Below are 24,214 nucleotides of genomic sequence, written 5' to 3' on the forward strand. Positions count from 1 at the left end.
TTATCTTCTGCAGTAGAGTCAGCAAAGTCAAGCCTTCAAATGGCAGACAGCTCTCCTGCTCTTTGGAAGAAGCATTTCACACCCACTTTCAATCATGGCTGTAGTGCTCCCTTTTCCTACATTTATTACTTACATTCTTGAGTGAGGATTCATGACAGCTGACTCCTCTATCAGCTGAAAAACTCAGGAACACATGGATCTTGTGATACCTGGCACCATGCTCTCAGAGCTGGTGACTGGGTAACACAGCAGGAGCTCTGGGGCTCCACACACAGGAATCACATTCCCAAAAAACAAGAACCTGTGAAGTGGAAACAGCTTGAAAGGCAACAACAGGATTAATCCTCTGTAGATTATCTGTGAACACTAAGGAACCAGCGGCACCATTTTGGATTTCTGAATCCCACCAGCATGGCAGACTGTTGTCTCTATCCTCAGGAAATGGGACTTAAGGATTTGTTGTTCGAAGAGTCTGAATCAGGACATGATTTACCTTTTAGAGAAAAACAACCCTAACCATTCATTATTTTCACCATTAATTTATGATTAGTAAGTCTGAAATATGCTTACTGTGGAGAACATTGAATAAATCTCCTCAGATATCTGAAAAAAAGCAACTAATTCCTTATCATTGAACTTTTTAAATCTATTCTTGAATAGATTAAGCACTATAGTATGAGGAAAAACATCTTTCACTTGCTTTCAAAATTGATTAATCAGAAATTTTTTTTTTTTTTTTTTTACGACTGGTACACTTTGTTTTCTGCCATCAATCACATTAATATCCTAGAACATTCTGAACACATGTAGTCTCTAATTGACAGTGATGCAGCCTAATTAGAGGAAGATACATGCAAAGCTATGTCACTTAAGGTGAACACACATGAGGTAATTCCAGAGTCATTAGAATGAAATGAGCTAAGGATGCAGGCTCACAGACTGAGTGGACTGCTTAAAGGAATACGTAGCATTTGGAAGACATTTTCACAAACAGGAACAAGAGAAACCACCCTGGCCAGAAGGGCATGCAGAAATGAAAATATACTATTTCAGCCAGAATAGGCAGGGAATCCACTGATCTGAAACCAAGCAAATCAAGCTTAAATTTTCAAGGTACATAAATAATTTGTCACAATTTGACAGAATCTAGTAGTAGAGGTGTTAAAATAAAAAAATTAACTTGGAAGCCATTTCTTTCTACAGACTCTAACTGTACTCTGTCTCAGAGTTCTTCAAACAACCTCATATAACTATGGGTTAGTTACCTTAACTTTTATCTTCATATGGTTTAAGGAGTTCTCACTTGCTGTCTTATTCCACAGCACTTTGGCAATATTGCATCCAACCTTCAGAGCTGTTCACTGACAGTGCACATTGGTGAGTGGATTAACTGCAACACAGATAACTTGAGTTGAACACAACTTTTGAGACTTCAAATATACAGTATAAGGTCTTATTCATTCCGTTTGATGATGGCACACATGATGTTAACACAAGATGGTACAGGAAGCCAAGGAAGATGCATAATGTTGTATTACATGGCAAAAATATGAGATATGACATATTTTTGTAGCCAAATTATCAACCACTTTAATCAGCAGTAGGTGGGTCACTGTTCCCATTGGGTCTTCTTTTTAATACATGAAAATATTAGTGTGTAGGAATATTAATGATTTATGAAGCATAATTCAAAAGAAATGCCATCTCATGGTATTAATGAGGGCACCAAATGCTTTGATTCAGAGAATAGAATAATAGAATCATAGAATGTTTTGGGTTGGAAGAGGCCATAAAGATCACATAGTTTCACCCCTCTCACTAGACCAGACTGCTCCAAGGCCCGTCCAGGTTGCCAATGAGCTTTCTGTCCGGTCACACTACCACTCAGAGGTTGATTTATGTGACATCAGTCAGTAAAGATGTTGAAACTTGATTTTATAACAGCACTGCTAAGGAGGAAAAAAAAAAATAAGAAAAGAAAAAAATAAATATCTTAACCCCTTGCATAACATGTTTCTTATATATGTACTGCAAAAATGTCTTTCTGCAAGGTGCGTAGCAGAAGAACCCCACAGTCTCTTTAAGTGAATGGCATCATCTAAGGCCTTGCTTAATACATTGGCATTTCTCTTGACATGAAATAAGCTGACATTTGTCCACCTATTGCTGCCAAAAGCAGAAGTGCCCTTCAAAAGTACCAGATTATAATGACTTCTACTGAAACAAGGGAATTGGCACCTGGCTGAATTTCAACAGCTCCAATGAATGCCCTGACTGACAAGCTGAACAGGGTCTCATTGTGTGTTTGCTGCAGTGTTAAGGCAGGCACAGCCCAGCAAAGAGGAGAAGTACCCAGGGAGCAAGGACAAAATGTGGCTGGAGATTCTGCAGGTAAAACCAAATGTGCCTTTGCCATCTGTTCCAGTGCATAAACAGATTAGGAGTGCTTTTTATCTCATCAGTTCATTTCTCTCCCATTCAGTCACTAAGGCTATGTAAATCCAGATTTGCATTGACTAATTTGAATTTAGAACAATATCTTATCTCACCGGGCCACCCAGGCAAAAGTGATAACAGAAAGAAGAGTGTTTTTCCTGTCCTGTAATTAACATTTCATAGCCTCTATCTGCAAGAAATTATCAGTTCAGAGTCTCTACTCTTTCTGTAATCCAGCCTGCTCAAGCAATTGGTGTATGAGCAGACATTAATGCAGAGACTATTTGAGGCACTGTGGCATCATATCTGGATTTTTGAACATATCTGTGGAAGCCATCATCCAAAAACAGAGACAAAATCTTTCCACAGCTCTAAATATTTACAGGATTCATCCAATTTTAATGTGGCACCTGTAATAGTAAAATGCTGGTTTATCTCAGTCTTCAGAGAATACCCAATTCTGCCCTGATTCTTGGTGGGATTTCCTATATTAGCCCCTAAAAATAATGATTTGTCTTGCTCACTGTGACAATTTGACACTGCAAGCATGAAGACCTATTTTAAGCATTTTCTAGTGGCATTCTTGTAAAAGAAGCATCTCCCCAACCTCCTTTTGTGTGGCTGACTAACACAGAAACAGGCAAAATGTTCCAAGGAGGGAAAACAATACTGAATTTCATCTAAGTGGCTTGGTGTGCCAGAACACTGAAGACATACCACAAGGAGAAAATTAATCAATCCACACAAATTGGTTTTCCTTGTGAAAATTCCATCTCAAGGGTGAATTAATATGTTACTTTGGCTTTCACTATGGAAGTCACATCAAAATATTCCTTTCCAAGTCAGGATAGTCACACCCAACAAGTTTTCCAGTTTCATCTTAGCTTATAACAATGGAATGATGAATCTTCAATGTTCAGCCTGAAAGCAGTAGAAAGGGATATTGTACATTTCTTTGGTATTCTTTAATATGTCTTGATGAAAAATGCATCTTTCTCTCAGGAATGGGCTTCATAGTTCTTCAATCATCATCAGACTTCTCTTTCCTGAGGTTTTGCAGGATTTCCTTTATTCTAAGAACGATATAGTGATAGCTAATGAGCTCAAGTTCAATTAGATTAACAATAACATTTTATCTGTTAACATAAAATCCAGTATTTTGTAATTAATTATAAATGAGGCCATAAGGACCTCTGATGTCCCCTTGAAATAAGGGACAATTTTAGATCTGATTTCTATGGAGGGATCATTTTGTTTCTCAACATGGAAGCAGGTGACCATTTTTCCCAATAAATGCTGATATCCATGCACTTCCCACTGAAATGAGCACAATGCAAACCTTTAACAGAAGGAAAAGATCCAATTTCCCCATCAGAAACGTTGTCCCTGGAGTGCTTTCAGAGGGTCAGATTTTCATTTCCTCTAAGGCACTCTGATGGAACTGTATTGTAAATAGGAATTCAGACCCTGTTGTACTGGAGATTTGTGGTGTATTAGAGGAAAAACAAACAATATATAGAAAAAGGTAAATATATGAATGCAGCTCTTTGAAGAAATGGGCAGAATATACCAGGAAAACAAGCAGAAAACTTTGGTTAGCTGTTAGCTGAGGGATAAAGGAGTGCACAGAGGTTGGAACCTTGTTAACAGAAAGGGATGATGATAGCAAAAAAAGTTATATCAGACCTACTGATGTCAAAACATCTTTGACAGTAAAGATGCACTTAGCCATTAGAAATTATAAGGGGTTTCTTATCTACCAAGTCAGGATGAGGAAAATCATGAAGGTTTCATTAACCACAAATGGCAAAAGCCAGAGTTTGGGTGTCTGTGTGCATGTCGTCTGTTTTTCAGAAGGGTTTGCGTTGCTCTGAGATGACAGACAATGTCAGCAGGAAATGATTCATTCTGCAAATGAGGATGGTTTTATGCACGTCTCATCAGTGAGTTCCAGCCAAATTGCAGATACACTAATAATGACTAATAATTTATCCCAGGGGAATTTTAATTATTTAGCTATCAACCCAAAATTCAGAAGACACTTTCAGTATTTTTTGTTTTGTACTTATCTTACTAATATGTTTTCTTTTAACTATTCCCTCTGCTTACAAATTTGAAGGACATTTCTTTTTTGTATTCCCCCTTTTATACAACAAAGGAAACACCATTAATATCAGATGCATAAATGCTACACAAAAAAGCTGTGACAAATCAAGTTAAAATAAAGGTTTCTTATAAGTGTTCTTGCTTATCAATTTATTATTATGCTTTTCTCCTATAATGTCAATAATCCTTTTTTTTTTTTTTTTTTTGTTTTTGTTTTAAGAGAAATATAAAGTAAGGAAAGATGTCTACTATCTCTACTATGTATGTTTTGTAGCAACTGTTTCATGAGCTATAAAGTCCCAGCTTAAAGAAATCAATGGGCTAAATTCAGTAGAATCAGGACTCCACTCATAATACCTTGAGCATACAGTTGTAGAATAAATAAATAAATAAATAAATAAATAAATAAATATTTCCTTCCCCAGTCCAATATGATCCCTACTAGTGGAAAGAAAATAATGAGACCTGTGTTTATATCTGGAGTGTCATGACACAGACCTTATCTAAAATACAGTTATATAAATAAAATACAGTTGTTACATATCATCACAGTCTCTGGGTCAGTGCTGCATTTAAATACGTGTGTCAGCTGACTGAACTGAAGGACACGGAAGGTATAAGACACATGGAGATGGTTAATAGAGAAATTTAGTTCCTGGAACAAAACTGGACCCTGTGGTTTTGTCTCTCTCACCTGTAGAGTGAATCAGCCCTGCTAAATTCTCTAAATATTTACTGTGGTGAACATATATCCCCAGGTAGCTCCATGAGTGTAAATAGGAGTGGTTTGGGAAATATCTTTGACAGCCACTATGGAAAGCTAAGCTTAGACACTGAATCTGCTGTAAGTCTTCAGTCCTTTAAAAGACAGAATTGCTACACTTTTGACAAGAGAAGGACACAAGAAAAATAGGTGACATTTCCCCTCAATACCATTCTGATGGACTCCTCAAGTGCAGCCAATTCTGCTTCTTCACAAACCTTGGTGTGCTGTTTGTCAACAGCATGACAAGAAATGATGAATTTGGCTGTTTGTAAATTAGTGAGGGATTAGGTTGGGCCACGTTTAGCATGGTGAGATGACTGCTCCTGGCTCTCGGTCCCAGATATTAGATATATTTTTGATGACTGGGACTCAAGCACTGTATGAAGGTAACAAAAATACTAATTTATCTTGGAATAAACCTCATTTTAATAAACGTGTGAGGTTCTGCTCACCTCCAAGTTCACACTGAATTGGTGTCTGCTGCATGATCTGCTTTGGTTTCTGGACAAAGGGTATTTTATTTTTCATTTGTTTTGAGGAAACGCACCTGTGGAATTGATAAAAAAGTGAACATGTGAAATTAATAAATACAGTAAAATGAGTAAATACAAACTTCATGACAGCTCTGGCTGTGACAGGAAGAGTTCAGTATTGTTGGTACTTGTCAAGGGAGGAGTGGCATTATCTCTGAGCAGACTGATGACCTTAGATGCATTGCTGAGAAAGTTCAGTAGGGTTCTGTGGGACACATGGAGATCAGCTGTAGTCTGCTGGTTGCCTAGGCTTAGCTCCGTGGTGCTGATGTTACGTGGTTTCCTCAAGAACTGGGCCAGAAACTGCCGCTGTCTCTTTCTGCTGCCTGCCTGTACTCAGAGATGCCATTGCAGCTCACATCCATGCAAGAAAGATCACTGTCCCCTGAAGCGAGAAGATTGATACAATATACAAAATTCCTCTTATTTAAGTAGCCTTTACAACATTTCACTGTATGTAATAAACACTACATTTAGATTTCACTGTATCATGCAACAGTGTTTTGAATGAGGGGAAAAATATGTACCTTTTCTATCCACACCTCCAGTCTTGTAGTCAGTGGAAAGAACCAATCAATTCCTGAATTGAAGGACATGTTTATTTTAATGTTGAGTTTTAGAAATTATAATACTTGAAATTAATTCTACTATCATGACCTACTCTCACTCAGAGTAATCAGAAGACATTTTTATCACATTCTTTTGTTTTTGCTTCTTAGAATAAAGAGCAGCAAAGGAGTGAAGAGACCATGACTGCTTTTGCACTGACTGTTCTGAATTATTTATTCAGACATTAGCAAAATGCTCACACTCTTGAGGTCAGTCATTTGAATACAACCTAATGTGGAGCCAACTCTTGTTCAGTGAAAACTGCTCTAAGAAAACCACAGGAAGGATATGTTAAGTGTAATATTAACAGACTGACTCATGATTATGTCATCAGGTTCAACACTTTCTTGATTTATGATGCTAAGACTGTTTTGTTATTTTTTTAGAATAGTACTTTGCTGCAAAAATAATTTGTCCCATTTTTCAACAGCACTCACAACAAAATGCAGGTCTGTAAGTTACTCCTGCACAGAACATTCATAAAGAAAAGATAAAGGATGCTTGAGGGGAATGACTTCCTTAGTCATGTGGGGCCAGACACTCCACTTAGGGATATGCAATATGATACACAATGCATTTATCTCTGTTCTAGTTCCCACTGAAACAAATACCTTCATTCATTGCAAAGGTCTGACGAGTGTGCATCATTCTCCAACTGTACCTCATTGACTGGGAAACTTTACTTGCAGATTGGGTTATTGGTACACTCAGTCTCTAGTTATCACTAAACGTCTTGGTCCAATATGGTGATTTTAAAGTTATACCACAGAAAATGCATTTTTGCTCTTATTTGCTCTTGATTTTTCCTGTGATCCTGTTGAGTTTCATGACTAGTTGTAGCTGCCACATTTGCAATACTGTTGGTTATGTCTGCACATCCTCCCAGAAACAAAGCAAGTGCCGGTAGCTTGGGAGAGGAGATGGGAGAATACATGGGGGGTTTTAGGGGCTGCTCACCATAGGATTTCTCTTCTCTGTTCTGCTGCAGTACAGGACTCCAGCCCTCAACAGGCTGTTTTTACACCCGATCACCGTTTGGTCACCAGAGGAATGCAGTTTGTGAACCAACTTCCTCCCTCTGCTATCCTTCTGTGAAAACAGATGAGAAAGAAGGGACCTGGGCAAGATCTTGCTGCTCTTGTAGGACAGGAATAAATGCAAACCTGGCTGTAATTCTGGAGCACATCGCCAAAGGGAAGGCCTTTCTGCTCCTGCCATTGTAAATGGAATGAGAAAGAGGAGAACAACTTTTGGGTTTGGCAAGATTCCCCTCTTGCAAGACTGGCCAGCATGCCCGTTTGTGATCTTTAATCAGCTTTACACAGACTGAACCCAGCTTCATATAGTTTACACCTGCGCATGAAAGGGTGGTACAGGACTGTAATTCTGCTACCTTGTATCTCAAGGGCCTCTCTGTTCTTGAGGAAGAAAGGTTCTATCCACATTACTGGAATTCAGAATCTTCAAAAGTGGCCAGAGTTAGGGGACCTAGTGCAAAGCAGTAGAGGAACTCTTCTCAAAGTACATTCATGAAGTACAAGAAATATTTTCTGTGTTTCTGCAGCCAGCTTTATTTCTGATGCAAGAAAAAGGCTTTGCAAAGGGGCCAGATTGCCTTGCAGCAAATATATAAATAATACTTTACAAGACACTGTGTAAATGAGTCTTTTGTGGAAGCTGACCTGAGAGAGTCTTGAAAACAATCAGGGGGTGAAATGGCAAGTAATTAAAGAACAAAGTATGAAAGCCACAATGTCTGCCAAAAAGCAACAAACAAACAAAGAGCTAGAACATTGTTAATCAGTGTTTGGATTAGAACACAAGATAGGGGAATTAATTCAAGGAAAAAAGGATGGGACTTTCTCCAGATAAAACAGCTATTGTTGTAGGATATACTTTTCTTTTCTGTTTTCCCTGACTAATTATTGACAAAACATGAGAAAATCACAGCAGCTGAATTACAAGGATGTGCCCTTATATAAAGTTTTCTCTTTTTCTTTCTCTACTGGGGGATCAAGTATTTTGTGCATTCTCTACTTTTTTCAAAATATCCCCACATAAAACTACATAGAATTATCAATCTAAATCAAGGCACCTCATCATCATCCTTAGGAGGTCACTGCTAAACAGTCTCTTGATTAGAGCTGACAATTCCAAACATAACATTAGGCCTCCATAAAACACGTGTGCCACTTTGGTCTCTCTCATTTTGCCAGAAAACATATGCTATTTGGACAGCTGTGCAGATCTCATCATTTTTTTACTGAAAGCAGGTATTTTGTTATAAGCAGGTTAATTGGTCAAGTGAACATAAACCCTTCTGTTCATGCTGACCCATCCTACCGTGAGTAACAAGTAGGTCAGGCACACCTCAGCCTTCTACAGCCCAGATGCTTTTATAAATTAGAGAGGAAGACTCTTGTAAAGCCTTCTGAGTACTGAGAAAGACTAGAAACAAAAGCAGTAATTCTGTCTGCTGCTTTTTGCCCTTTATAAGAGCACACCAAGAATTGACTGCAAACAGATGGGAAGTTATCAGCAGCCTGTCAGGAGTTATCAGCAGACTCTGGGAGTTTCAACTCTGCACCTTTGCTCATAGACAATGATTGACACCAGTCTTGAGGAGGACTCTGAAGTGATTTTGTGTAAGTGAAATAAAAAGGAATAGAAAAAATGTGTCACTGAATTGGTCCAGAGGGCAGCACCACATTCAGCAGTGTGGTGTAACAGATGTAGCTACTCTGTGTTGGTGTGATGGTTTGGATAATCAAAGGGTATAGCAGCTGCATAAGGCTACAAATCCTTCAGCCCAGATTCAGAGAGATACTTTAACATCTTAAATCTCACTGAAATAGATGGTATGCATATCCTCCTAAACCTTTATGAATCCAGTCTGTTCAATCAGCCTTCTTCAAACAATCAGTTTTACTTTTGCATACACAGCCCTTCCATTTCCCCATGAGGTTTTTTGAAGAGCTCCTTCAGATTAGCTCTGGAGAGTAGTACATGAGACTGAAATCCCATTAGCAGCTGGGATGCACTAAGTTTCCTCCTGGACACATCATCCAGGTTAATTTCATCCAGAAGGATCACAGGTTTTGTGCTTTGAGACTGCTCTGTGATGTGAACCAGAACACAGCTAAAGAAGACCACTGGGAGATTCCTTCCTCAAATGAATGCATGATCTTTGCTGTAGCAATAATGCAAAGGTTCTTAAGAATGCAGCAAGGATTATAAAAGAGTAGTATTATTGCAGTGTGGCTCTGCCATCAATCTATACACACTGGATGAAAAAATCTGACAGAGGGAGGATGGTTTGTGAAGGACCACTTGGTTGTGGTTAGATGTCATTTATTTTGGAAACCTGTGTTATTTATATATCCTAAATTAATGGACTTTTTCTGTTACATATTTACACATAGACATACAGATTTTAACATGCGTCATTCCTTTACACACAACAGCTGAATGAAAGGAATATTGTCTTAACTTCAAATGCATTTTTTACCAAGTAACATAAAAAGTAAATATTATTCCATTCGGTGAAGTCACATAACTCGGTGTCCCACAGTTCTGTTTCTTTCATTTCTCTCAAAGAATGCATTAGAATGTGGAGCAAGATCAGTATCAGACATTCTGAGGTTACAGGACATTCTGAGGTCACCACAGCTTTCCACCTCATGGTTACTTGGCATGAAAAGCAAGAGTGGGGATTAAAATGCTGCTTTGAGAGGAACTGTTACATTTCTTGAGAGAATCATTACAAGCTAAAGCATTTTCGGAATCAAGCAGAAGTTCCAATTTTAAACTGAAAATCCATTAGAAACCACTCAGAATATTCCTCTCACTGTGACTTTCTCTGTCCAGCATTCTCTCCCTTCCACACATGCAGCTGTCTGCACCCAGCTATTTAGATCAGGGAGGATTTACCCCTGGGAGCCTTATCCATCTTGTGAGCCAGGTAAAACCTAAATTAGATTTTCCTAAAAGGAGAAAGTACTTCAACATACAAATACAGACCATACACTGAAGCTTGCTAGAAGGGGTTATTTGTAACAGAAAGAGCCCTAACCCAAAGGATAAGGAGCCTCCTGGATAGAAACCTGTTTTTCTAGCAGGTAAAAATATAATGTAGTGTGTCACTGATGTGTCATAACAGGAAAAAAAAATCAATAGAGGGAAAAAAATTCAAGCAGGGAATTTAATTTAGATGATGAAACAATAACAACACGGAAAATATTTGTATCCAGCTGGAAATTGGAGGTGGCTTGCAATTGGATCAGTGTAATGAAATGTAATTTAGATCAATAACATCCAACAGGTACAGCTTAATTCTACATTGTGCTTCAGATTCTCATTTCTGTGTTATTTTGGATGTCCTGAACATCTCTTTGCCCATCTGGTGGCTCTGACTTAAACCATTTCTTTACTGCTATATTCACAACAGGAAAAATCCATGAAGCCCACTTCCAAAGTAGAGCTAATGGACAGGTAATGGAGGGACTACCAAGCAACTTTCTGTCTGTATGATGACAATGCTGCCTGACTGTGGCATGGCAACCCCAGCTAGCAGCTCAGCCACACACAAATGCTTGCTCACTCCTCCAGTAGTATGAGGGAGAGATTCAGAGGGGTATTTCTACCTCAGTGTACCTGCTTTCCCAGTTTCTGTGTGGAATAAGCTCTCCTTTCTTCAAAAAAGTATATGATCTACATATAATAGTCTGGCATCCCAGAATTTTTCAGCTTTTTGGATGGACTAAAAATAATGAGTAAGACATTATTCAAATCATACCCTGTCATTGACCCATCTATTAGACAAAGGTTGAGTCTCTTTTCATGCCATTTAGGCCATTTTCCTTCATTGTTTATGCAAACAATATTCTCCAAGGCAGTTACTGTTGACAGATCCAACATGCATTCACAGTTTCAGATGTAAACAGACACTGCTGGAAGATATGCCAGAAGTGGGATTTATTTTATGTTCTTGTAATTATCCACATAAAGAACATCAAAAAATGATTCCCAGCTGGATTATTAATACTCCCGCTATTATTATTGTTCTTGACAATGATTCAGAGAAATAATCAAAATGTAGATAATAAGTAGCCTGTGTAAGTACAATACTCAAAGCCTTTGAGTGTTTTAACTGTCTCATTTACACTTGCAGATACCCAACATATCTGAAACCCCATTAAATAGATAATAGCTGCATCGAATAAAATTTGAAAAGCCATTGTGCTTGTTTACTGAAGTTGTCTTTGAGGCAAATGCAATTTTCCATGCCTGCTTCATAGGTCAAATTTTCAGGCCAATGCATAGCAGAATTTTAATTATATGGATCTGAACTTATACAGTGTTGTACCAGTCATCATTTTTTTTCAGGTGGCAGGAGTGAACTTGATCTGGTACAAACAACTATATTGCATGTTGCACAGCAGTTCAGAGGATAAGGAATTAATTATTTGGTTAGCTCTTCTTTGATTGATTGAAAAGATAATAGAGAAGGTACAGATTTGCATGGCCCCAAATCCAGCTCTCTAGGATTTGTTGATAGAGTAGGTACAACTCACTGTTATTCAAGTTTCATGATCCAAAACAAGTGCCAATATTTCCTGTTGTTCTTTTTAGATACGAGAGGAGCAGGGGTTCACAGGCTGCAAAATTTTGCGTGCAGAAATTGCAGTGGAACCAATAGCAATTAATTAGGACCAAGAGTCCTAATATTTTTTTTTTATCTTCTGTGTGAAAATAGCCCTAAAAAGGTCAGTGACTGAATGATTCTGGAGGAGAAGAGCTAATAAATAAATGTAGGGTTAGAGACAAGGCAACAAAAATTTGTTACTAAAGCAAACTTCATTAAGAAAGGAAAGAAGGGATTTGTCTTTGAAAATACTTGTGAATGAGGACTTATTTTCCTCCCTGGTCAATGAAGACTTATTTACCTCTGTATCAATCATTTTCTCTGTAAAAAAAATTCCTTAGACAGTCAGTAGTTCTATCTCAGAGTATCTGCTCTTTGAGTCACTTAGAACGGAGTGGATGGACAGAGATGTTCTACCTGTTGAAATATCTTTTACAGACTAGAGTGGAGAGAATCAAGCAGTGCATCTTTACTTTGTCACATAGGACGCTGAAGAGTGGTGGATAATATGCTGAGTATGTGTTCATTGCACGGGGCAGAGCCATTGCTGTTGCCCCAAACCTGGGGACATCACAGCAACATGTGGAACCCTCTGGTGATCCTTCTAAGAAGTTTGCTGACTGGTTCAGCTAATATTCTGCACTGATTCCATTGACTGCAGTCCACTCCTCCACATTTATGGAAAAAAATGGGAAACTGCAGTGGGAAATGTCCATACCACCATTGTTGATGTCATAAGATCCACTGCTCTCACAAGGAGAAATTATTCAACATCCAACTGTTACATGTGGTGATCACCCTTTTCAGTACATCTTGTCAAATATCTTTCATCCCTAAATTTTCCTCCTTTGATCTGCTTTGTTCTAAATACTGGAGATTCAGAAAGGTCATAAAGCTTTGGCTGCATTTTTCTTTTGTTTTTTTCTGGGTTGTTTTCTTCCATTGGACTTTTCCAGGCTCTTTCTGTGTTATCCAATAGTCAGTCATTCAGATGAGTGTTGTGGATGAAATATTTAGGCAAGTAATAAAATGGTTTCCACAGAGGAGCATCCAATATTTAGTAGCAGATAACTGAACTGCAAGATAGCATTTAGATCACAAGTTAATCCTAATGATGTGACTGCAAAGCTTCACAGCTGGAGAAATTTTTGTAAAAAATATTCAGCTGCTAGTTTAATTGGTATTTAGACTACATCTTCTAGAAAGAGCAAAATATATACATGAAGGAAAGGTCAAAATTACCTCTTCCCCTGGGATTTTAGTTCTCTGTTTTTCTACTGAAATTATGAAACCCACTACACATGTCAACAAGGTCAATAAGAGCTTGAAAAATTATAACTGTCTGTCTAATTCCTGCTGACTAGATAACATTTCATTCTCCACAATGAAGAAAATGAGGTTGTTTTGTGTGCAAAAATTTAATCCCTGTAAGGTTCATCCATAAAGGATGTACATGAAAAATTGTATTTTCCAGTATATGGGAAAGTGAGGGGAATGGACATGAGCAAGATAGGCAGATGGGACTTTTTATATGCAACCTTTAGGCATAAAAAGGCAACTTTTCCTATTCTTTTCCTCTTGACTTCGACCAATATACAAATATCTATTAAACAAGGATATAGCCACTGGTTTGTTTTTTTCAAGGGCAGCATTCTGTTTTATTACTCTACTAAGATCTTTCCTTCCTGTCTTGCACCTTCCCCTACAGTCTGTCTTTGGATGTTTACAAAGCTTTGACACATTCTCAGGGTACAATAAATGAAAGTGTCAAGGGGGGAGCGTAAGAAGGCGTCAAAAATAAACTATGTTCTCTGCTCTCACTGTTTCTCCATCTCTTGGTCCCATAACCAAATATGAGAAATTTACTCCTTTTTGCTCTTCATCCTGTCCAACATTTAAAGGTTTTCGTGGTATAGCTCCTCAGATAATAACACTGACCACTTTAACTTTCTCATTATTCATCACTATAACATATTACTTTTATTCATTCCAACAGTTTGGGAGTTTCCTTAACCTTGATTCTGTCTATATTACAAGCTGAATTTTTCCTGACTACTGATGAAGTTGAAACCCTCTTAATTTCAAATATATGTTTCCCTCTTCGGACTGAAATAGTCAATCTTACTATCTCCTGCTTATATTGAAATATCTATTTTTGCATCCACTCATAAGCCTATTTCAGTTGTCTGGTTGTTGCAAAATGTAGTTAGAAAATTAAATTTCTGTATATGTATAACTCCTTTCTTTCTATTTCCTAATCATTGGGTATCTACCTCTCCAACACAAAGGTTAATGAGGAATTAATTAGGTATACTGGCTTGTGTATGTCTGCAAACTGAAGAGCCAGACTGCCTGTTTTGGATTGTCTTTCAGAATATATGAAAATGTGTGATGCTCCTGAAAGAATCCTGTGCTTAGAAGAAAGGACCAACTGGTTCCATTGATGCATCCTGAGAAATATCTGCAAACACAAAAAATGGCATTTTATAAGTATATTGAAGCCTACTTTCAATCAGAATGCTGTCTTGATAATTTTTGGTGCTGAGAATGTCAAAATTAATCAAAGACTAAATTAAGGGAAAAAGCAGAATGAAGCAGACAAAAAAAATCACTGTAATCATTGCAGTTTACTCGGTACAGAAATCCAAAACTACTCCAAGGAAAGACCTGGTACTATTTTTATATAAATATGTCCACACTTCCTCATTAAACAGTTGTATCACACACTACAGTAAGGACCACATTGGACTATGAGTTTTATAAATATTTAAAACATGGAAACATGATAATCCATGAATAAAATATATTTTCTAAGAGGCTGGGTTCTCTGGAAAGTGTTGTTAAAAGAGATGCCTGAAGGATACTTACTAATCTCCCAGTGCTGGGAAGACTGGAAGCTTGAAAGCTGTTCCCAAGGAACAGCTGTAGTGTATGACTGGATAAACTCTCATGCATTTCTCAGAAATTACTTTGAGGATTCCTTTTAATAAACTAATCATTGTACAGCGTGAAAAACTCCAGCTAGCCTGAAAAAGGTACTAAAAGGTAAGTCCTTTCCTCCACAGAGCGCAGTTTATGTCTGAATACAGGGAGCTTAAAGTAGTGCCTGCTAGAACAAGTCCAGGAATTAGCTCAGTTCTATTTTCTTGATATTGCTGTGCTAAACAAGAAAAAAATTAAAATCTTCAGTTACTTTTCACTGGCTTTTCCCCAAATGTCTCCTTCACCCCAAATTCCCCTCAATTATAAACAACTCTTGGGATGTTTAGAATAAGATTACATTTAAATATAAATAAAATTGTATTTAAATTAATATCTGCCTTCTTAAATCAGTATTATCAACATTGCTAAGTCCCTTTAGCAAGTCTAAAACAGAAGAATACAATCACTGCAAATAAAAGTTCAATATTTCCCAACTGTTTATCATAATGTTATAGCAATTAAATGTCCCTGATAAGTTATGACACTGCAGCTGCTTTGGAAGGGAGTTAGATATAAAGGAAAGATAATATTGCACTTATTAGTGTGTGTGACTATGTGTGGCATATTCCTGAAATCTTTTTCACACAGAGGAAACAATGACAAAGGCACAAAAAATTAGAATAAGTGCAGGAGTTCCCAAGACCGAAAAGATAAAAAAGAACAGAGGCTCATAGGCAGAATGCCTTTGAAAAATCAAAGTGTAAATGTGTTCAAAAGTATTTAAAGTTCAGTGCAAGATGAGAACCTGAATAGCACCATAACTTTAATGCATGGTTTCTCCTTCAGCAAGACAGTTCCCTTTTCTATAATTCAGTGCTTTTGTCTCATCTAAGTACCCTTGTGCTGCTACCGAGTGACATAGAAGAGGGAACCCTGGGAGGCAGAGAGCAGATTCCTGATTGCAAGCTACAGCTCAGTCCTGCCATCCACAGAATGGATCCTCTGTCACTCTTGTAATTGTTCAACAAACACATTTTTGTAGCCATCTATACTGCAGAGCTTAGCATGATAGAGGCTTATTTTATTCTGAAGAAAACAGTGTCTCTTCAACTAAAACTCCTGCCAACATATTTACCTGGCAGATTTAAAGGCTGACCTTCTGTTACAAAAATAATAAATAGGCTAACCTTCTTAATTTACACAGAAATTCTGCTGTGCCCATCCAGATCAAACTTCCAGTGATAGCTGTTTTTTCTGTTTTATGATTAGAGTGCCCCCAAAGATGGTTATCATCTGGGCTAAAATCTTTTGGTTAAATTTGGAGTTATGCAAGCTTCCACCAGAGAAAGCAGAACTTTTCTTAAGGTGCCTACACAACTTGGTTTCAAAAATCTAAGTCTTTAGCTCAAAAACCCCTGAATTAGTGATGTTGTGACCTAGGACTACTGTATGAAAAGAAGGTATCTTATGAAAACATATGTCCACTTAAATAAAATGTTTTCTCAGGGAAGGGCATGATTTGTTTAGGAACATACAGTGCTTGTGATACTGCAGGGAATTTGATAGTCAAAAAAATCATTTCTTGGATGGCTGTACTTACTAATTTATTAGGGGATTGTAGGAGAGACCCTCAAATTCACTTTAACTTGCTAGTGTGCATGTCTTGGAAAGTACCTTATAAGCAAACCAGAACTGTGAGACAGGAATGATTTAGTGTCTCTGTTCAGTGAATGAAAAATTCTGAATGTTTTCCAGAAGTGAGGATATCCATAATACCCTTTCAATGAGTCTGCCTTTCTTCTCTCATTTCTCAGCACATAGTTTCATACACAGAAGTTAATGTTTCATCCTTCTGACTGTCCATGATGCACCTGAATCCTCCTGTGGCTCCTACAGATCCTGTGATTTCATTAGCAGTGAAGGATGGTACAGCAAAATACAAACAGGAGGTTTGAAGAGGAATGCTCCCTCCTGTAGTAAATCAAACAATAAAAGTGTTTTTTTTAATTCACAAAAAAAAAAAAAAACAAAAATAAAAACAAAAAAAAAAAAACCAAAAAAAACAAAAAAAAAAAAAAAAAAAAAAAAAAACCCACCAAAATAAAAACCAAAAAAACCCAAAGGTTAGAGTATGGCTAAAAAAAGAATAGTTACAGTTATGGGAAATGCTATTAATTTTTTTATTATATTTAGCAAGAGTCAAGTTAATACTTAAATTCATGCATTTATTTTATGGTTTTGAATCCTTTCAAACTTAGAAACACCTCTCCTTTTCCAAAGACTGTGAATGAGAGTGCATCTCAGTCATTGTAAGTAATTTCATAAAAGTGTTGCTGTTCGTTGTTTTGTATATGTTTGCTTTAAAAAAATTTCTTACAAGCAATAGAAGATAAAGGCACAATGATGTGGGAATAATGTCTTTTAAGTTCTGTTTTCACTGCTCCTTTCTACACCCTGTCATACTGGACTGAAGGTGTCATTGAGAGAGCTGAATAAAACTATCTTTTTGTCTTTCCTGTATTTTTAGTAGGGAAACACGATGTTTTTCCTGTGTTTGCTTGGTTGTCAAGTTCAGATTGTATCATTAGACACATACTGTGAAATTAGTAGTTTCTAGAGAAACCCCAAAAAGTATTCAAAAGCAGTTGTGTTGCCCTGAAAATTCTATTCTCACTAACTCATGTCTTCAATACTCCTCAGTATCAGAAAATGTTAATATATCATGAAATATTCTATTTTCTTTGGGTAAGGGGCATTTTAACAAGGTAACCTGAGAAATACCTATCTAGTGTTCAGTGTGCTTCCCTCATTTTCAAACACACCTTTCAATTAATTTCTGGTTAAAGCTTAGCCATTTGTTACAAAGGCTCATAAAGTTGCAGAGCCCCACAGAGTTTTAAAAAATTGAGAGTTTTACTTCATAAATAGTCTAAACAGACAATCTGAAATATTTTGGAAAAAGTCCTGAAGAAGTCATTAATTTTATTTTAAAATTTTTTCTCAAACTGGTTTCTCTTTGGGGCCATGAAAGATAAGCTGAATCTTCTTTTTCTACTTTCAAATATGCACAAAGTAGGAATTTGAAACTAGACAAAGGAAAAAAGGCAGTGAAATCCACATATACATCAACACGTGATATGTTTGTTTGATTTCATTTCATGAGCATACTCACTTTAAGGTAACACCACATTTTCAGCAAGTACTTAGGAATTCTAAACTAACAGCGCTGTGGTTTACACCTTCAATAATAATATTATTTCATGAAATAGCAGGGTGATATATGCACCTTTCTAAAGTGTGCATGCAACTTTCTGAATGCAAACTCTCCTAGCTTTTAATGGCATCTGTGGTCAAAACCCTTGGACATATTTGAAGATGTCAGCATGTATTCTTAAAATGGCTAAAGATAGCATCCCTAAGAGAGTTCTCCTTAAACCACATTGCCACATAACATGATTTTAGATTTCATAAGAGCAGTTAACTGAAAATGATTCACTAGATGATTCACCATATACATCTCCAGTGCCAGTACATCATGCAGGAGATATAATTTCCACACCCTATAGATGATATGTATATTAACGTAAATCAAGATAACAAAGCTCTCAAACAGCCATCACTTAGCTCCTAGTCCTAGAACATTTTGAAATTTTCTTCTTTGTCTTGAGAACACTTTGCCTTGAGACACTCTACAACATCCATCACTGACATTCCCATGAATAGACTGGATAAACATCTGTCATAAATACTTTTGCTGCATTTGATCTTGCCTTGTGGCAAGCAATTGGATTAGACATCTTTACCAAGTCCCTTCCAACCATGTGTTTATGACTCTTTACATCTATCTTTCAAGCTTGCTGAATACCAGTCAGCAAATTTCTGAGATGAAGGACTTTGATAGAATGAACAAAGCTGTTACAGGCCTGATTCTAACAAGCAGTTTTCCCATGCTGAATCCTACAGCTGTTTGCAGCCTATAGGTGTAAGTGTGGTAAATAAAAAAGAGCAGGAGAAGGTTTGTTTTCTTTAAAATACCAGTGTCTACACTTCCTGTCACACCCTCCAGACTAGACCACAATGTGCAAAACAAGCATTTTGTGATCCCCACTAAGAATGCCTGAGGCTGTGCCTCTTAATGAGTAAGGTTCTCCTATCACTAACAATGACACTGTGGCCTTCTAAATTTATATTCTGATTAAAGCTTTTCAGGAAGACTGATCTGCTAGAGTCACTTTTTCTAAACTCTAAACATCTGGTGAGTACTTCTCAGGGATCACAGCCCACCCTTGGAAGTAAAGGCAATCATTTGGCAATCAGTTTGGCAATCAGTTTGGCAATCATTTCTGTGTTTGGTCTGGAGGTTATTTTGCCTTTAAAAAATTATTTAAAAATAGATTTAGATCCAAATCAATACTTCATATATAATGTTAGTTTCTTATTGCGGTATGAGCTCACACAGATAAAAACAAAATAAACAGTGTATTCAGGATCAGAATGCTTTTTCCTGACTGATAGGCATCAAGCCAGCAGTCAGGAAAAATATGTTAAGCACACTGTGTTAACTCAGATTTACTGGCTTCCTCTGGTTGACTGCATCATCACAGGCTGCAGCTGGGTAAACTTATTTAACAAGCAGATAGACACATCAAGTCTGATTTCAGTGGGTTTAGATCGGATATATGAGGATAGCATTCATGAAGGAATTTTTTTTCCCATTGATTCCTGGGGCCAATATCCAGCAGTTGAGATTGACAACACTTGGAGAAAATATGATTTCTAGAAGTTGAATAGAAAATGTGTGAAACAAAAACTGAAATATTCGTCTGGAGCAGAAACAGGAATTCAAATTTCCCTTTCTAGACTTTAGAGTCTAAATTATTTGGTCAGAGAGAGAGCAAATCCATGCACTCCCTCTTCCCTCTCTTCGGTCTCATGAATATTTCATAATTTCAAGCAAAGGAGAACAGTTCTGATGCAGACAAATAAAAAGAGCCTGTCTCAGGACACTGCACAGCTTGGCCACTGCCAAGCTGAGACAAGTGAGGATTCAGATGAGACTTAGGCCTGTTTATTCCTGACAGTCTTTGAACTACAGGAAAAAAGAAAACAAGGAGCCAGCAGCAAATGCTCCTTTGTTGTCTTGGGCAGCGTTGGCTCTCTGACACAGGAGGGGTGCCTGAAGGCTTCTGAGGGATGAAGCCCTGGGGACGAGGCCATCAGAAGAGCACCCACCCCTCCTGTGGCTGCAGCAGGGCTGGGTTGTGCTCAGCCCTGGGGAGCCCTTCTGGGCACACTGCAAGCACAGCTCCAGCACCAGCAGCTCAGATCCTCCAGGGCGATGCAGATAAACAGGATTTGGAGAATTTTATTCTTGGTGGGAGACATTCTAAAGCATCAATACATCCCTTGCTTGAGCCTGCATCCCTTCTGCTAACTTATCTGTGAAATGAGGATTATTTCCTTCTTTGGAAAAAGATGTGAATGTTTCAATGTGTAGCAATTTATTTTTATCCTAGGGAAAAACTGATAGAGTTTTAGTCAAAATTCTTGCTCTTGCCTTTTCATGCCTTCTCCTACTTCCATTTTTGTTTCTTTCAAGATAAATTGGTGTCATTTCACTTGTTCCTTTCCTGCCAAAGACAAATTACATCATTTTCTTTTTATTTCTTTATCTCTTTTAGCCCAGAGAGATTCCCCAGTTTTTTAAGCAAAACATACTTTTTTTTTCTGAGTGCAGTTTATGTACTGAGATACTGTAATCCAGATGTCTCGTCAAGTAAAGTTTCTGAAGAACTTTAATGTACATTGAGCTAGGACTTAGAGGACTAACCTCCATAATTATTTACATCAGAATAACAGCAGCATTAGCAGTACTGATCTATTTCAAAATTTTACAGATAAAAATCTGTTTTCACTTATATCAGAAGCCTTATATCATCTCTGCAGTAAAATGAATGTTTCCCTGTCTTTTTTTCTTCACTGTGTTCTTTTTTTCTCGTGTTTAATTTACATTTTCTATTTTATATTACAATTATTTTTTCTGCAAAAATTTTATTATGCTCCAGTTCTTCATTTGTATACTACATTGATTTTTTCTTACTTTCTTTCCAAGTCTAAAACTCTGCATTCATCCTCAGTTGAACATAAGAAATTACTTATTTGAAACTGTGTTTCAGCTAGAGAAACACAGGATTTGAGATTATCCCACCTCCTCTCCTAGCCCTGCTGTCAGTATATCTGCTGGATTGTTGTGGAGGCTGCAAAGTGCTACTTCACAGCCCATGAGAAGACCCTTCAGTTTCACACAGAGAGGCCACAAGTGTGGTCACAGATATTATGAGCAGTTTCTATTTGGCTTGGCTGCTACTTTTCACCATTGTTTGAAAATGTGTTTATGTTCCTACGCTTCAAAAGGGCAATTCCAGCCAGTAAGAGAAAAGAGAAAATCAAACAAGCTGGTATAGAATGAGATGTTGGAAAGCAGTGCCACACAAAGGGACCTGGAGGTCCTGGTCAGTGCCAAGGTGGCAGGAGCCAGCAGCGCCCTGGCAGCCAGGAGGGCCAGGCCTGTCCTGGGGGCACAGGCACAGCACGGCCAGGCGGGCAAGGGAGGGGATTGTCCCGCTCTGCTCTGGGCTGGGGCGGCTTCACCTCGAGTGCTGGGGCAGTTTTGGGTGCCACAATATAAAACAGACATGAAACTGTTGAAGAGAGTCCAAAGGAAGGCAACAAAGCTGGTGAGGGGCCTTGAGGGGAAGCCGTACGAGGAGCGGCTGAGGGCACTTGGTTTGCTCAGCCTGGAGGAGACCAAGGGGAGACCTCAGCGCAGTTACAGCTTCCTCAGGAGGGGCAGGCATGATCTCTGCTCTGTGACAGTGACAGCACCCAAGGCAATGGCCTGAAGTTGCATCAGGGGAGATGTAGGTTGAATATTAGTAAAAAGTTCTTCACCCAGAGGGTGGTTGGGCATTGGAAGAGGCTGCTCAGGGAAGTGGTCACAGCTCCCGACAGAGTCCAAGAAGCATTTGGACAATGCTCTTGGGCACACAGTGTGGCTCTTGGGTATGTTGCTGTGCAAGGCTGAGTGTTGGATTCAGTGAACTTTAAGGGTCCCTTCCAACTCAGTTTATTTTGTGATCCTGCGATTTTGTGACTTTTGTAATCAAGTGTTTTTCACTGATATTAAAAGACATAAAAGAAGCTGTTCTTACAGGTAATGTGATCCTTTTGTTCAAGAGCTGGTGCATCTGTGCCAACTGCTTGCTGCTTTTCAAGATCTGATTCTACCTGATTCAAAGAAGAGACTCATAATTCAGGGAATTAGGGCAGTAAATACTGTCCTGATTACAATGGGCAAGAAAAACGAATGGGCAACTTTGACTAGGGAGAAAATTAGACAGCCTTTTGAATTTCAGGATGTAATTAGGCTCATTAAGGACTCATTAAAAACAAATTTTTTCTGACACATACTTAAAGCACACATGTAAATGAAGTTGTTCAAAGAAAAAGCCACGAATCTTTGTTATCTTCAAAGGTTCTTGTAGTTCATACTACAAAAGGATACACTTCAGCTCTCTTTTTGTTGCTAGTGGTCTTCTTAAAAAGAAAATAATTGCAAGCTAGGGTAAAAGGAATCAGAGGAAGTTGTTCAGATATCTTTTGCACTGAATTGTATCAATTGCAATTGGCAGATTCTTGGTAGACATCAGCTCAAAATGTTGGAGAAAGCGGAATTGTAATTTGTCTCTATGTCAGGAGGGAGTAGATGAACCCTCCCCTTATTAGAAACTAGTGAAATGTCTCACCCATAATAAATCATAAAATCTATAGTAAATATTAATTCATTTCTGGAGTTCTTTTTAATAAAAATGGCAGTGAACAGAATTTATGAGAAATAACATCTGATACAAAAGTCATAATTTATAGTCTTTGGCAAAAATTAGCTTGTCTCTGTTATTTTAATAATTAAAGTGTAATAATTTTTAACCTCTCACACTAATAAGCAAAACAATCCAATTACTCCTCACAAGGATCTGCTTCAATAAAAAGGAACAAAAAAGCACAGCTGTAGGAAACCATTTAAAAGCGGTAAAACACACCTGAGTTTTTGCATGGTTTTCAGCTAAGTTGCAGAACTACCTTTAGCATTTGATCTCCCTTTGTACTAACCTTTAAGGAGGATCTGTTGGGCTAGAGGGGGCTCAAAGATTAGTTCTGGTAAAAGTTGTAGCACTTCAAAATAGTGTTAAGTCCAGGAGAATAAAAAAGCTTTACATGAAAAGCCTGAGATGGGAGAGGATAGTGCTCTGTGTTCCTCTTATATACAAGCCTTTAACTAAAGTTCACCTGCTTTGCCTGTATGCTGAAAGTAGAAATAAGAGGTTGTTGTGACTGGTTACCCAGAAATCTAACACTTTCCAGGAATGCAGCTGCCTGGGTCCTTGAGCCAGGAGCAGCTTTTCAAAGGCCAATTAGAGTGCTACTGAAGCAACAACTGTACTTGGTGTTAAGGACTGTCTTTGAAAATAAAATTTTGGCCTTCTGGTAATGATGCTGGGAATAAATCCCACACCATGGCTGTTCTCATGAGAGTCATTTAACACCATGACCTTTGTCTAACAAGTAAAACAGACTCAGAGACTCAGAACTTTATGCGCTGGGGATATCCCATCTGACCACCCACCAAATAAATTTGCACTATGGCATTTAGGCACACCCAGCTGCATGCAGACATCCAGGTGCCAGTGTTCACAGAGCTCCTCGCAGCTCTGTCACCCAGGGCACTCCTTAGATGGTGACAACTTTCTGTACCTGTCAGAATTTGACTTAAACCCACTGACATTGAGGGGGAGGCTGTGTACCCCAGATCACTGCAGACCTCATGATGAGGATTACCTCCAGCTTCCAGCTGCTTTGTACTGCTGATGTTACTTTTAAAGAAATGAAATTATTTCTTATTTGGTTTCAGTGAAAAGCAGAATAGTGAGTTATCCTTGAAAAAATAAGCATTGACTGGGTCCCACCAGCCAGCCCTTGCCTTTCTGGTGTTTTAAAAAATATTTAATCTATGGCAAAATTTTCTTTTTCTGAAGCCACTAAAATGTCAAATGCTGATCTGAACAGAAGCCAAGTTGCAAGGTGGGATCAAAAGTTTCCTTTAAAGTGGTTTAGTTCTGTAACATCTGTGACTAAACCTAT

Source organism: Pyrgilauda ruficollis, unplaced genomic scaffold, assembly GCF_017590135.1.
Source record: "Pyrgilauda ruficollis isolate IOZ18807 unplaced genomic scaffold, ASM1759013v1 scaffold80, whole genome shotgun sequence".
In the NCBI taxonomy this organism is placed as follows: Eukaryota; Metazoa; Chordata; class Aves; order Passeriformes; family Passeridae; genus Pyrgilauda; species Pyrgilauda ruficollis.